Source organism: Pelodiscus sinensis, chromosome 5, assembly GCF_049634645.1.
Source record: "Pelodiscus sinensis isolate JC-2024 chromosome 5, ASM4963464v1, whole genome shotgun sequence".
Lineage (NCBI taxonomy): Eukaryota > Metazoa > Chordata > Testudines > Trionychidae > Pelodiscus > Pelodiscus sinensis.
In genome coordinates, this window is record NC_134715.1 from 56463394 (window position 1) to 56477742 (window position 14349).

The 14349-nt window shown below is 41.1% G+C and overlaps 2 long non-coding RNA genes across 2 annotated transcripts in view; one reads left to right on the forward strand and one right to left on the reverse strand.

Annotated features, from left to right (window-relative positions):
* Window positions 1–14349, forward strand: part of LOC142829603 (uncharacterized) — a 301783-nt gene that overhangs the window by 131828 nt on the left and 155606 nt on the right. The window lies entirely within an intron of this gene.
* On the reverse strand, window positions 5830–8949 carry LOC102456986 (uncharacterized). Its single transcript, XR_331234.4, has 3 exons — window positions 8822–8949; window positions 7724–7820; window positions 5830–6283 (listed from the first exon to the last, which is right to left on the reverse strand). It is a non-coding gene; the product is annotated as an uncharacterized LOC102456986 (long non-coding RNA).

Below are 14349 nucleotides of genomic sequence, written 5' to 3' on the forward strand. Positions count from 1 at the left end.
CAAGCCCTTAAAGGTGTATTGGGAGGGGAAAAAAGAGCAACGAATGCTAGTAATCCTTGTATTGCCTGTATCTCCAAACACACAGAAAATACAGAAAGTATAAACTAATCGTTGAATAATGTGAGAGTTTTATTCCTGATATTGAAATAAATAAATGAAATGAGCTCTCGATGATTATCTCAATGAGATAATCTGTCAAGCCTGTATGTCTGATTTCTTGCCCCACTGATAATGCTTGTTCAATTCCATTTTATTTTAGTGATGTCAGGAGCAATTCAAAGCCCACTGAAGTCAATGGAAAGGATCTCACCGACCTCAATAGGCTTTGGATTAGACCCATCATGCTTATATAAGCTACTGAAATGACAGCTCAGAGGACTGAACGTCTCTCTCTCTCTCGACTCAGGGCTGTGATATGGGTAGTACAAGCTCTTGCACATCTTACAAGATCCCTGGAGTGAATTCCAGGGTCATGAATGCATCCAATCAAAGGAGAGTATATAAAAGGGTTAAAATGCAGTGGACCTGCTGGAGAACCATAGCCATACTTTTTGACTTAACAATACTGAATTGTTAAGAAATATTGTTGGATTGTTTCCACATTACTGTAAACTGATGATCACATTCAAAATGACATTTCAGACTGCAAGGAATTATGGCCACCCATGAAATAGGCAAAGCAAAACATTTGGGGCACTTCTCTTTATCCTCATTTCCAGAATGATTTCCTTTGTGACAACTTCAGATGTCACTGTCTAAACTCAAGAATGCTTTAGAGAGGAAGGATGATCTTGTGGCTTTGGCAAGTGACTGGAATTTAGGAGGACTGGGTTCAGTTCCCGTTTCTTCTGCTGTTTTTCTTGTGTGGTTAAAGAAGCCACTTTGACCCTGCTCCAACTCTTACTGAAATGGATGACAAAAACTGATTTACCATGAGGCAGACTCAAGCCCTAAATCTCTCAGCCTCAGTTCCTCTATTGGTAATTGGGATAACAATGCTTGCTTTGATAGATAGTCTATTTAGATAGTAAGCTCTGTTGTCTCCTACATTACTCCTGAGGGAATTTTGCACCAAAAATTAAAAACTCTGCACTCAAATAGAATGTGCAGAATTTTAAAATTATTGTCAATAAATGCGGAGGCACCAGTATGGCAGTGGGGAGCACAGGCTGCTAGCAGCACAGACATGGGAGATGACTCTGAAACCCCCCTACGGCCACCCTCCCTCTAGCCTGACACATTGCAAGGACTGGGCCTGCTCCAGAAACACCCCAGTGCCCTGCCCCTCCCTGCCAGGCATACCCGGTGTGGGTAGGCAGGCTCAGCTTGGCAGGATTCAAGTGTGGGGGGATTCAGGTTTGAGGCAAGGGCATTCTCTGTGAAACAGTCTGGGTGGCTCACTGGGAAAGCCTGGAGGTGGATCCCGATGCATATGGGCTTGTGTGTGTGTGTAGGTTCTAAGTACAGAAGCAATGGGGCTCAGAAGAGGGAGTCCAGGTGAAGGCTCAGCACAGGGGGCCTAGGTGTGGGGTATTTAGCAGGTACAGTTAGGTGGGGGAGGGAGGGATTCTGTAGGGGGCTCATCAAGGTGGGGGTGGGGTGTGTAGGGAATCACAGGATGGGGTGGTCTGGGTGAAGATGGTAGAGTCAGTGGGAGCAGGGGCAGATGACCATTTTGCGGGGCCCGGGCAGCAGAATTCCGCAGGGCCCCCCCTTTGCCATGGCGCATGCACACTGACGCCATGCACATGCGCAGTGGCTTTTTAAAGCGCGGGGTCTGGGGCGGCTGCCCCGTTCACCCTGCCCTATATCCGCCCCTGAGTGGGAGGATCTGACTGGAGGAGTTGAAGCTCAGCAAGGTGGAGATTCATTTGCAGTAGGATTGGTTGGGAGGTTCTGGGCATGCAGGGAACCAGAAGCATGGGGACTAGGCAGACGGCAGAGCAGTTCCTCATATGGTGAGCCCTTACCCAGGAGCGGCCTGAGGCTGACTGCGGCAGCTGGTGCTCCAGGCGGAACATGCGATCGGCACCCCCGCCTGCATAGCTGTCAATGGCATGACGTCATCATCGGGCGCCCATTGAAGGCGACGCCCTAGGCGACCGCCAAGTCGGCCTATACTCACGGACCACCCCTGCCCTTACTCCATAGCTGAGGAACAATAGGGGTAGGGGGAAATGTTCAGTATTTCCTGCATCCAGGGGAGGTTTCTGGGGGTGGGTCTGACCTGGCCCAGGTTGCTCTTTTCAGGGTAAGAGCAAGTCCTGTGCCCCCAGCCCAGCCGAACCTGACACAGACTAGAAGCCACTGGTTGAGGCATCCCCAGCTGCCCCTTTGTGAAAGCTGTAAACAATAAATGGATTTTACAGCATGTCCTGGAGGTCAGTAAAATGGGGCTATTTTGGTCTGGAAAGAGCATTGGGATGTGAATAATCAGTTTTGCATTCACTTCTCTCTCCGTACACCATCTAACAACTTTTGGGCACCACTAATATAAAGAAATACAAAATAATAAAACCAGCTGTTTGTAAATTAAGACACATTAAATCAAGAGGCGCGCAGTACAGTTATAATATCACTCTAGTGTTTTTGGGCTAGACCCTAGTTGGAAAATCGAAAATGGGAATCAGTTAAAAGTTTTATTGGATTCATTTAGTCCAGAGAAGGAATTGGTCCCAGTTCTGCTGCCACTAGAAATTCTCCAATAGCCTGCAGTACCCCTTAATGCCCAGAAAGTCTCCTAAGGTGCTCACTTCTCATGGTCTGCAGGTGATTTGACAAGGGGCTGGGAGAGCAGTAGATCTGTAAACAGAGCAGGGATGGGCAATAATTTTGGAATTGGGGCCGCTTCACAAATTTCAGAAGTGGCCATGGGCCAACCTGGAAGGGACGGGACCTTAAGCGGAAGGGGCAGGGTTCAGAGCTACCCTGCCAGGAGCTTTGCTCGGCCTGGGGAGTGCTGGGGGCTAGCCTCCTCCCAGAGTTGTGTGTGATGCAAGGAACAGTACAGAAGGGAAGTGGGAATAATGGAGAATGGAGAGAGCCAGCAGACTGGGAAAGCAGCAGAGAACTAAGCATGGAGAGATGCAGAGTAGTGAACATTCTACTACAGGGTTCTCCTGTTGCTCCTCTTTGTTCCCACTTACCTCCTGACCATTTAGGACCAACCCCTTGAAGCATTAGGTTGCTTGTTGGGAGTTTTGTCTCCCTGGGAAATAATGTACTATTCTCATTTCTCATATGTAGAATGTTGTTGTTTACTGCTGTGCATGTGTATATTGTAGTGTAATACAAAGATGGCCAAGATGAGTGGTTCTGTGTATCCAACATGGTGTTTTTACAATATTGTAACAGTGAAAATTCCTGCAACTTAAACATGAACAGGAGCTGGTTAATCATTTGTTATCCAGTTGAGACAGTACTGTTTCCTTCTTCAAAGAAAAATAAAACTCAACCCAATAGTGGTTCTTTAGAAAAGGCTTTTCTTTTCTACTTTGAATCACATACTGTACTTACCAGCTGCTGTAAGCAGATTTTGAACATTTCTTTATGTAACAGTTTTGCCTACCCATTTTTAGATCACCAGCCTTTAAGTAGAATTTGGTGTGGCTCGAGGCCTCTCTCTCTATATATATATCCTATGCTGTATGAAGTAAGTTGTATCATCCCAAGGCAAGAGACAGTGTTCACCATTCAAAGGTCAGCATTTCACTGTAGTTTGCAAATACTGTAATTGCAAAAGCTGTAAAGAAATGATCTTTTATCAAATGATGGCCTCTGTAACATTGAATTGTCTCAAACACAAATTGATAATAGAGAAGTTAGTTGAAGCATGTTTAACATCATTACATTTCAGTTAATGTCCTCTCTGTTGAAAAGATATTGCTTTTTAGGGAGAAGGCAATTATCACTAATGTCTAGATTGTGACATTTCACTCTTCTTAAATAATATCTTACAACAAACTAGTCCCACTGAAGTCAATGGGGCAATGGTAGACAGAAGTTTTACTCAGCATTAGGGAGGCCATCATAGTCTGGCTCATAATGTTGTCTCCTGCAGAATATTGAGATGTGCTGTATGAAACTAAATAATTGTATTTGGGACCTCACATTCTTTCGGATGTAGTTGGGACTAAACAATGTATTTGGGACATCAAGGGAGTGTTAAGTGGGCAGTGACCAGTCTATCAGCACAGGCGGTTTATAATGTGAAACAGAAAAAATCATAACGTCGTTACCCACGTGTACATCAAAGGCAAATTTCCTAAAGAGCAGCTTCCATTTTGTGGAGAGATACTCCTCAGAGCATTTGTACCTATAACTTTGCCATTCACATTTGAACTGAAAAATCTGGGTATCTGAGCCTTGAACTATCTCACTGCAGACACAAATCACGAAAGAAAACATGATGTTACTTTGATTTGTGCAACAGTAACCCACACTCCCTGTGGCTTAGTTCTCCCCCCGCCCCCCCCCATTGGTTGTAAACCACATAAAGATTCAGGAAATTGTGTCACATTTTAGATGAGGAGTGGCTAAGTGAAAGAGAGTTTTCTAATTGCTTTCCAATCATGTATTGTGTATATTACACTCTGGTCATTAATTTTATTACTCTTTAAAGTCCTATTTTGACTGTTAGCAATGAGGCTTGCTAAAAATGTAGAGCTTATAGATAATTGGATGTTCTCATGGGCTAAATATGATTTATGTTGCAAAGGTGTCATTAGTTTGGGAAGGAAACAAATTGCTGTGTGAGATATGGGCAAAAGGATTACAGGGTTCAAGATGGCTTTTTAAAAAGCACATGTGGAGGGAAGAGGTGCCAGAAGGACCAACAACATTTCAGTGGGAAGATGTTGGCATGTAAATGTTAATGACTCCACAAGGCACCAGGAAGAAGAAAGATTTATCCAGGAATCCCAAACTGAGGATGAAGTTGCTGCAAGCTAGATTTCCAGAGAAGAGAAGCAGGAGGAGTTTAGTAAATAAAGATATGCAAGGCAGTATTGAAAAGTTTGAGCCTTTGGACAACTCAGTAAATAAATTACAATTTACAAGTCATTGTATTAAGGATAGTAAGTGCAGGGTAAAAATCCACTTGAGAGGTAGAGCTCTCATGGATACAAAACTTGTATCCACATCTATACCTGTATCCACAAAAGCGGATATCCATTTTGACATCCATGGATGTGGATATCTGCAAATTTGCAGGTTTCTAGATACAAAATTTGCCTCTGCAGCCATATCCACAAAAAATGAACCACAGATATCCTCATTGATATCCATGGATGCAGATACCCACAGAAATAAAGTGGATAGCTGCAGATTTGCAAGGCTCTGCCAAGAGGATCTTAAACAAATGAAGAAATTGCTGTTCCCCAACATCATATTCTGTAATGCTGTTATACCTAATATAATTTTTTAACTAGGGTAGGGTCAAAAGGTCAATTTTGTGGGTCAGGTTTTCCCAACTTGCAGATGGGAGGTATATGCCAAAGCTATTGATATGAAAGGGAGGTAATCTGAGTGTATAGATCAGTCAGCAACACAGAGCTGAAATGATTTGGATTCTTTCCTCTACATGAAGCCACCAAATGGACATGTTTGCTCCTTCAGCATAATCCATAATGTCTACAGTCTTGAAATTCCATAAGAATATTTTTCTGGATTAACTATGGAATCTCCATTACATTTGATAGTGATACTTCTTTCTGTAACAGAAATCCATGTATTATTGTTTATATTTTCATTATACCTAAATTAGTCACTTACCCTTTTCAAATTCTTTGGTAGCATCCAGTGCAATAATAATTATGAATTAGACATTGCTTTTAAGTGTTACAGACCTCTTTCATAATGATAATCAGTTTTCTCAACCATTTGCATTGTTCATACATCTATCACATTCAAAAGCTAGCTAGACCAGCTTCCTGGGACTTTCCAGGCACAACCACTGTATTATGTCTGTGGATTGTACCTCATTAGGTGCTAAGTAGTGTTTGACAACTCACTGGCACATAATCCAAGTCTTTGCTATTTATCAGGGGGGTTGAGTGGTTTGTGGTCAGTCAAAAGTTGAAACGAATCGATGGAAGAATTATTCTGTACATTTTTCACATGCCTCTATTACAGTGAGAGGCTCCTCAGTCTGAGCAGGATGATTCATAGCACCAGACAGTGTCATGGAGCAGTTTGCAACTGTCTGACTCCCATGTCTATGCTTCAGCGCTTTGTTAACCTATGGCTACTTGGAATCCACAGTTACAACAGTTGGCTGATAAACCTAGGAGAAAGGAAGTACATCACAGTTTATAAGAGTTTCATTTTGCTTATTATTTTTTCTTGTATTGTGTTCTAACAGTGGGTGCTTCCACTTTCTAGGTGTTCATTCCAAGGATGTATTATGCTTTACGGTAATTTAGGATTATTGCATGAACTTATTTCCTCACTGAATCTGGTTTTATGCCTAGATTGCTTATACTATGTCCCAAGAAGCCTACCTATTTCTGACACAATGGCTATTTATGTTTATTGAGCTTTAGACCTAAAGACTTGGTTGTCTAGATTTACGAAAACAACCTTCTATTCTGTTTTATGGGAATATACCAGGAGATTGTCCCTATAAGCAACTGCTTCTTTCCAGGTGGTGGAGTAGTTCTATCATTTCCTTTGGAAGCCATTAGGTGCCGTAGCTATGCCAAAAGGAAGTCTGCGGAAATATTACCATCCAAAAGGCATATTGAAAATAATTAACCTGGCGCCATTTGGGTGTAAAGCAATCTGCCAGAAACCACTTGCGGAATCTAAAAGGGAAAATACTTGGGCATTCATCTTGGAAAGATGTCATCCAATGCGGGTAGGACATATTTCTCTACACACTGTTCTGTTCAGCAGATTCAGGTCAACATGTTTGCTGACTGTTCCATTTTTTAATGTCCATAAGCATTGGTACACCATTCAGTGGGTTCTGAAATCTCATTTGTAACACCACATCAAACCATTTGAGCTAACTCCTCTTTTACATAAGGAAGCACTAAATTGAAATTGCTGTCACTGTCTAGTTGCTATAAGCAATTACTCCATCATTTAGCTTAGGGAATCACCTCTGTAGTCCTATTTCCTCAAATTCTATGGGGTTCTATTTCTTCCAGCTAGTACCCAAGTGTCATTACCACAGCTGCATCCCAGCTTATCAAGTTACTACTTTTGGATCACGGGAAGTGTATGACCTACATTTCCTGTAACATTATAGTTTCACAGCTTTTAACTCACCCACAGCTATATACATCCACCAATCACTCCAAGATGTCCCAAACATTCCCTATTCATTTTTCTCACACATAATGAACTCAAACTACAGAATATTGATCCTTCTTTATGCCTTATTACCTCAAAATGCCATACCTGTCTCCCCCACTATTTGGACTAGTGGATTTTTAAAATGGTGACCGGACGCGAATATGCTAATCAAGAGCAGGATATTTAAATCCCGTGCTTCATTAGCAACTTCGGTATGTTATATTTGCATCCCTAGTTCGGACTAGGGAGCAAGTGTAGACATACCCCTACTGACTTGCTATATGTCCTTGAGGGAATCACTTAAACATTTTTGGAAAGTACATCTGAAAAGGCTTGTATTAGAATTAAGTATGGCTATTATTTCATTCTGTGCCCTAGGTAGAATGCCCTCCTGTTCAGGGGATTTACTGATTTTGAAACTTACAAGAGACTCTGTAACTTCATCCATAGTCTTCAAACCCTTAAAGTAAGGATCTGATTTCCTCTATAATAGCAATTCTTCACTCCAATCCTGTAATTTTCTATAGGAAAGAATGACACAAAAAAATCAATTGAACATTCATTTGACTTCATCCAAATGCATTGTCCCCCCACCATCCCTATTGTTAGTTTAAAGGAGTTGAGCAATATTCAATCTTTTATCTTCTAATATATTTAAGTATTTCTTCATTGTTTATCCCTGGGTTTTTTTAATGTTCTCATATAATAAGCAACAAAAATTATTCAGCCATAGAATTTACCAAACACAGGATTATGGGAAGGACATATGTGTACTCTTGATAGAAAACCCAATCAAAGCAGCTTTCTTCTTTTAGAAACATTACATATGAAGGATTTTAAAAAGAGACCAGTGATTTTGAACGCCTTTGCTTTTGGTTGCCCAAGCAGATGCACATAGGGTAGGTCAGGGCTGATCCGCACTTTGGCACTCCAAGTGCAGAAGGTGGGGGTCCACAAGAGACTTTAAAATATCTTGCCTCTACAGGCTCTGCTTACAAAAACTCCCCAGAGTCACGGATTTACTGACTTTTTTGTTGGGGACTGGGGGGGGGCGGGAGTAGCTGCCACCATCAAGTGATTTACCCTAAAGAACAGGGGGAACACTTGAATCCCTCCAAAGGTACCCCACGCTCTTTTGCCTCAAAAGATCTTGAAACAAAAAAGAAAAGAAAAACAAGCTGCAGTCTCTGGTAGCTGACTTCTCATTCCGGGCGGGCAGACACACAGAGACACTCCTGTTACTTTCCAGGACACAGGTGATTTTTATTACAAAACAGAAGACATGCTTGATAAAACATACTTGATTGCTAGGTGTTACAGAGCAACTAAGTAAAACAAATTAAAACACAGAAAATATCTGAGATCAAATCTTAGATGGAGAAAGGGGGGGCAGAGGAGGCATAGATTCACACAGAGCAGTTCAAACCAAACCACAAAAATAAAGAAAAATACTCTGATCGTGACTAGATACACTTTTTTCCCTTTATTTACTCATAATCCCTTCCTGGTTCAGTCCACTTACATGTCCTGAATTCCTTGGAGGCATGGTAGTCCTGCCTACGTTTAAATCATTCTGTGTTTCTCAACTCCTATCTTAACTCTCCCACACAAAGAAAACAGGCAAGGTCTCTTATACAATTCAAAGTTCAGCACTCTCTACTTGAGTTTAACCCTTTAGTCCCTGGATGCTGGCCAGCACTCCTCCTATCCATCACATGCCCCCCAAATCACAGACAGTGTTGGACAGGCTGGCCCATACTGTTTGTGATTTCTTCCTAGAGATCTGGGATAAAACATAGTTAATAAAGTACATGAATGGGGTTGTACCATTTGACTGGAGAATTGCTAATATAGTTCCGATTTTTAAGAAAGGGAAAAAAAGCGACCCGGGTAACTATAGGCCTGTTAGTTTGACATCTGTAGTATGTAAGATCCTGGAAAAAATTTTGAAGGAGAAAGTAGTTAGAGACATTGAGGCTAATGGCAATTGGGACAAATTACAACATGGTTTTATGAAAGGTAGATCGTGCCAAACCAACCTGATCTCCTTTTTTGAGACAGTAACAGATTTTTTAGATAAAGGAAATGCAGTGGATCTAACCTACCTCGATTTTAGTAAGGCATTTGATACAGTACCACATGGGGAATTATTGGTTAAATTGGAAATGATAGGGATTAATATGAAAGTTGAGAGGTGGATAAGCAACTGGTTAAAGGGGAGACTACAGTGGGTCATATTGAAAGGTGAGCTGTCAGGTTGGAGGAAGGTTACTAGCGGAGTTCCTCAGGGATCAGTTTTGGGGCCAATTTTATTGAATTTTTTTATTGCTGATCTTGGCACCAAAAGTGGAAGTGTCCTAATAAAATTTGTGGATGACACAAAGTTGGGAGCAATTGCCAATTCAGAAAAGGATCGGGATATCATACAGGAAGATCTGGATGATCTTGTAAATTGGAGTGATAGCAATAGGATGAAATTTAATAGTGAGAAGTGTAAGGTTATGCATTTAGGGATTAATAACAAGAATTTTAGTTATAAGCTGGGGACACATCAGTTGGAAGTAACGGAGGGGGAGAAGGACCTCGGAGCCCTGGTTGATTATAGAATGACTATGAGCCGTCATTGTGACATGGCCGTGAAAAAGGCTAATACAATCTTGGGATGGATTAGGCGAGGTATTTCCAGTAGTGATAAGAAGGTGTTAGTGCCATTATACAAGGCATTGGTGAGACCCCATTTGGAATACTGTGTGCAGTTCTGGTCTCCCATGTTCAAGAAGGATGAATTCAAACTGGAACAGGTACAAAGAAGGGCCACTAGGATGATCCGAGGAATGGAAAACCTGTCTTATGAAAGGAGACTCAAGGAGCTTGACTTGTTTACCTTAACCAAAAGAAGGCTGAGGGGGGACATGATTGCACTTTTTAAATATATTAGAGGGATAAATACCAGGGAGGGGGAGGAATTATTTAAGCTTAATACCAATGTGGACACAAGAACAAATGGATATAAGCTGGCTAGTAAGAAGTTTAGACTTGAGATTAGACAAAGGTTTCTAACCATTAGAGGAGTGAGGTTCTGGAACGGCCTTCCAAGGGAAGTAGTGGGGGCAAAAGATCTATCTGGCTTCAAGATTAAACTAGATGGGTTTATGAAGGGGAGGGTTTGATGAGATAACATGTTCTTGGTAACTAATTGACCATTCATTATCAGTGGGAAATAGGTCAATGGAGGGATGATAGGAATTACTAGAGAACTTTCTGGGTGTCTGGCTGATGAGTCTTGCCCACATGCTCAGGGTTTAGCTGATCGCCATATTTGGGGTCGGGAAGGAATTTTCCTCCAGGGTAGATTGGCAGAGGCCCTGGAGGTTTTTCGCCTTCCTCTGTAGCATGGGGTACAAATCACAGCTAGAGGATTCTCTGCATCTTGGGGTCTTCAAAGTATTTGAAGGCTTCAATATCTGAGATATAGGTGAGAGGATTATTCTGGGAGGAGTGGGTGAGATTCTGTGGCCTGCACTGTGCAGGGGGTCAGACTAGATGATCATAATGGTCCCTTCTGACCTTAAAGTCTATGAGTCTACATTTATTACTGAATACACAAAGAACCAAACATGATTCCCCACACTAGTCACTCTTGAAAATCTTGGCAAATCTCGTAAAAGTATGCAAAGGGTATTTAAAATGATTTTGAATCTCAGATCTGAAGTTTGCTCAAACCCTAAAATGCTTAAATCCTGATTTTGTTGTTCATATGGGTATGTTTACATTTCAGTGAGACATCTCCCATATAAGGGAAGCAGAATTTGTCTTCATGCTTGAATGTGTCTCCTCATCTGTGTCAAGTGAGCAGGATTTAGTCTCTGTGCACATATACAAGCATGCATGAAAGGGTAGCTTGCTAATACTGGGGAATTGTTTTGAACGTACAGACTAACATAGTGCTTGGTCCTGGATGTAAGAGGCTGAAAAGAGAAATTAAGGAGATTGCATCCAAATAGAGAATTGAATCATCACCCTCTTTCCTCATGTGTGGGATATATTTTCATTTTAATGGTTATGGATACATGCATCAAACTCCCTATACACAGAAATGGGAATATCTTGGAAAGAGTAATAAACGAGAAAAATGTTACCAGTCAACACTAGTGAGACAAAGCTCTTATATGAATGTGTTTGAGAGCGGAGATTTTTGTTTTGTTTTAAAAAGTCTTCCTATGAGAGAGATGAGAAAGAAAAAAGTTCTAATCTTTTCTATGCCTGATACTCATGAGCCCATAATTTTTGATGGATCCTTGGATTCTGTACAGCACAAGTAACCCTGAGAGCAGTTTACTGTAAGTAATTTAGCATGAGTGCATACTTTTTATGCTTCATGCCTCTCCAAAAACATCATTTATTCCTAACTATATTCCTGTTCGGCACAAGATAAAATTGCTAGTGAACTGAACTGGAAACAAAATTAGTTTTAGGGGGGTTTTAATTAAAAAAGAAACTTTTTAGTAAAAGTACTTGTATTTGTATTCTACCACTTCCAGAAAGTAGACTCTTGTTTCTGGTTGGCACTAAGTGTAAGATAGACAGAGTATGCATCTGAAATATCATTTGAAATTGTATCAATCTCTCTGTTCCAGATTATCCCCTCTCATTGGAAAATCTGTGAGAAGGGACACTTTGCAAAGAAGAGAAATTTCTCATAGAGCCTCTCCTCATTCTCCCACCAGAAGGAGGAAAATCTGCCCCTAAGCCTCTGTCCTTTTCCCTCTCCAAGTCCTACCTTATTATCATAGCTCCATTTGGAGCTGTGTTACAAAGGTCTTCCCCAGGACTGCAGCATGGGATGTTGGGGTGAAAAAAATTAATGCAGCCAGAGCTGTATCTTTTATGTGAGCAGAAGTATGATATGCCTACTGAGAGCAGAAACTGATAGATGCGCATATGTGGGAGCAAGTGTGGTGAGGTAACTTCCAAATGTCCATCTGTTCAACCCCAAATCAAATTCTCTATCACCACACTGTCTCCCTGCAAATACTTATGAAAATGGGACAGAGCAAGATTCTCTTGTTAAATGTTGATAACCATTCAGCATTCATTCTAAATCACAGGTCAACAAAACATGATGTATTTGCTATAAAGGACCTCATGAGCATAAAATATAAAACATGTAGGCTTTGTCTACACTGCAAATTTTTGCAGCAGAAAATATGCTAATGAGGGACTCATTAGCATAAGTCACAATCTCATTAGAATATTATCTTACATTTCTTTTTGCGCAAGGGGTCTTTGCGCAAAAAGAAACAGTGTAGCCACTTCCATTTTGCACAAAACCCCCATTTTGCACAAGATTCTTATGCCTCTGCAGGCATAAGGGAGAGAAGAATAAGGATCTTGCGCAAAACGGCGTTTTTGTGCAAAACAGAAGCAGCTACACTGCTTTTTTTTGTGCAAAAAGAAATGGCAGACAATATGCTAATGAGATCATGACTTATGCTAATGAGTCCATCATTAGCATATTTTCTACCACAAAAACTTGCAATGTAGCCGTAGCTGTACAGTATTTTGCTATCTGGCCAACAATTAGTATTTAAGATTCAAGTGAGGGTGCAGCTAAAACAAAGATCCCACTCTTCCTTTATAATCGTGATTTAAAACTGCTCTTTGATATGTGTCTAGGAATTTGTTATTTCACTGTTTATTAGTTAAATACTAATACTGTTGAAGTTTTGTATTCTGACACTTTTTTTGTGCGCATGGTCTAACTTGACTTCTTTTTTTACTGGTTATGTAAATACTCATAAATACAAAAATAAAGCTTTTAAGAAAGTAAAATACAAGACTGAATATTTACAAACATTTTAACATGAAAGAATTGAGAAACAATATTCTTACTAGGGTTTATTTTTTTGTATTACGCCTTTGCTTTTTTGGCAGTAAGCTAACAATGTTCATTTGCAAGTCTACATATTTGCCAAAGAGGGACATAGCAATTTTAGTAAATCTCATAAGTGATGCTAATAATTTCTGCAAATCAGTACCAATATTTTTGCACAAAATCTGTCATTTGTTTACAGTTTAATTTGTTAGTACATTGAGTATGGGTTTTTTTATGCAGCAGTACAATATTCTTACATTTTATGAACTGTGTAATTGTGTGTTTACATGTCCTGGAGCCTAAAAAACACAATAAACATAATGTTTAATTGTAACTCTTCTAAATATTAACACTATTAAAGTTAGAACAATAGCACATGTAGCAAAACAACGATAATGTGAAGATACAGGTTGAGAGGCAGTAACCAATATTGTTTAATCAGAGAGACATGTTTTGGGGCTCTTGTCCTTTCTATTAAAGAAAGTTCTATTGGGGAGGTCAATGCCAGGCCCTCTCTGCCGCTGGCTACAGGGCTCTACTCTAGCAGCTGCAGAAGGGCCAGCATTGACCGAGCAGGGACTGGGAGGGGGAGTGTTCAGGGGAAGAGGGAGGATGGCTGTTGAACACCAAGAATGCACGGAGCCCTGCAGTAGCCGGGCTAAGCTCCTGCCTCTCCCCTCCACTGCCAGCCACAGGGCTGTGCTCTTGAGCCCCGACCGTCCTAACTCTTTCCCCAAGCATCCCTCATCCCTATTCCTCTTTCTCCGGAGCTTGAACAACACACATGTGCCATTAGTGGTGCTCTAGGAGAACGGGGGAGGAGTTGCTGAGCATGGGGCCCCTAGCTTTCCCCTATGAGTGCTCCAGCCTGGGAGCAGTCATAGGAATGCTGGACCATACATGTTGCTGGATTATGGAAGTTGGACAACAGAGGTTGAATCTGTACTGCAATATTTCTTCATGTTTGTAGTAGCCATTGCCTTAAGAAATGGGAAGGATCAGGTCATAGGAAAAGAGAGACAGACTGGGTTAGGTCCTCAGATGGTGTAGCGCCTTCGATTCCAGTTTAGTTACCTTGTCTTAAATGGCAACTACTGTATGTTATAAAGGTCATACCATCTTAGACTCCTCTGTTTTCCCATTTTAGAAATGAGGGAAGATGAGCTACTTATCAA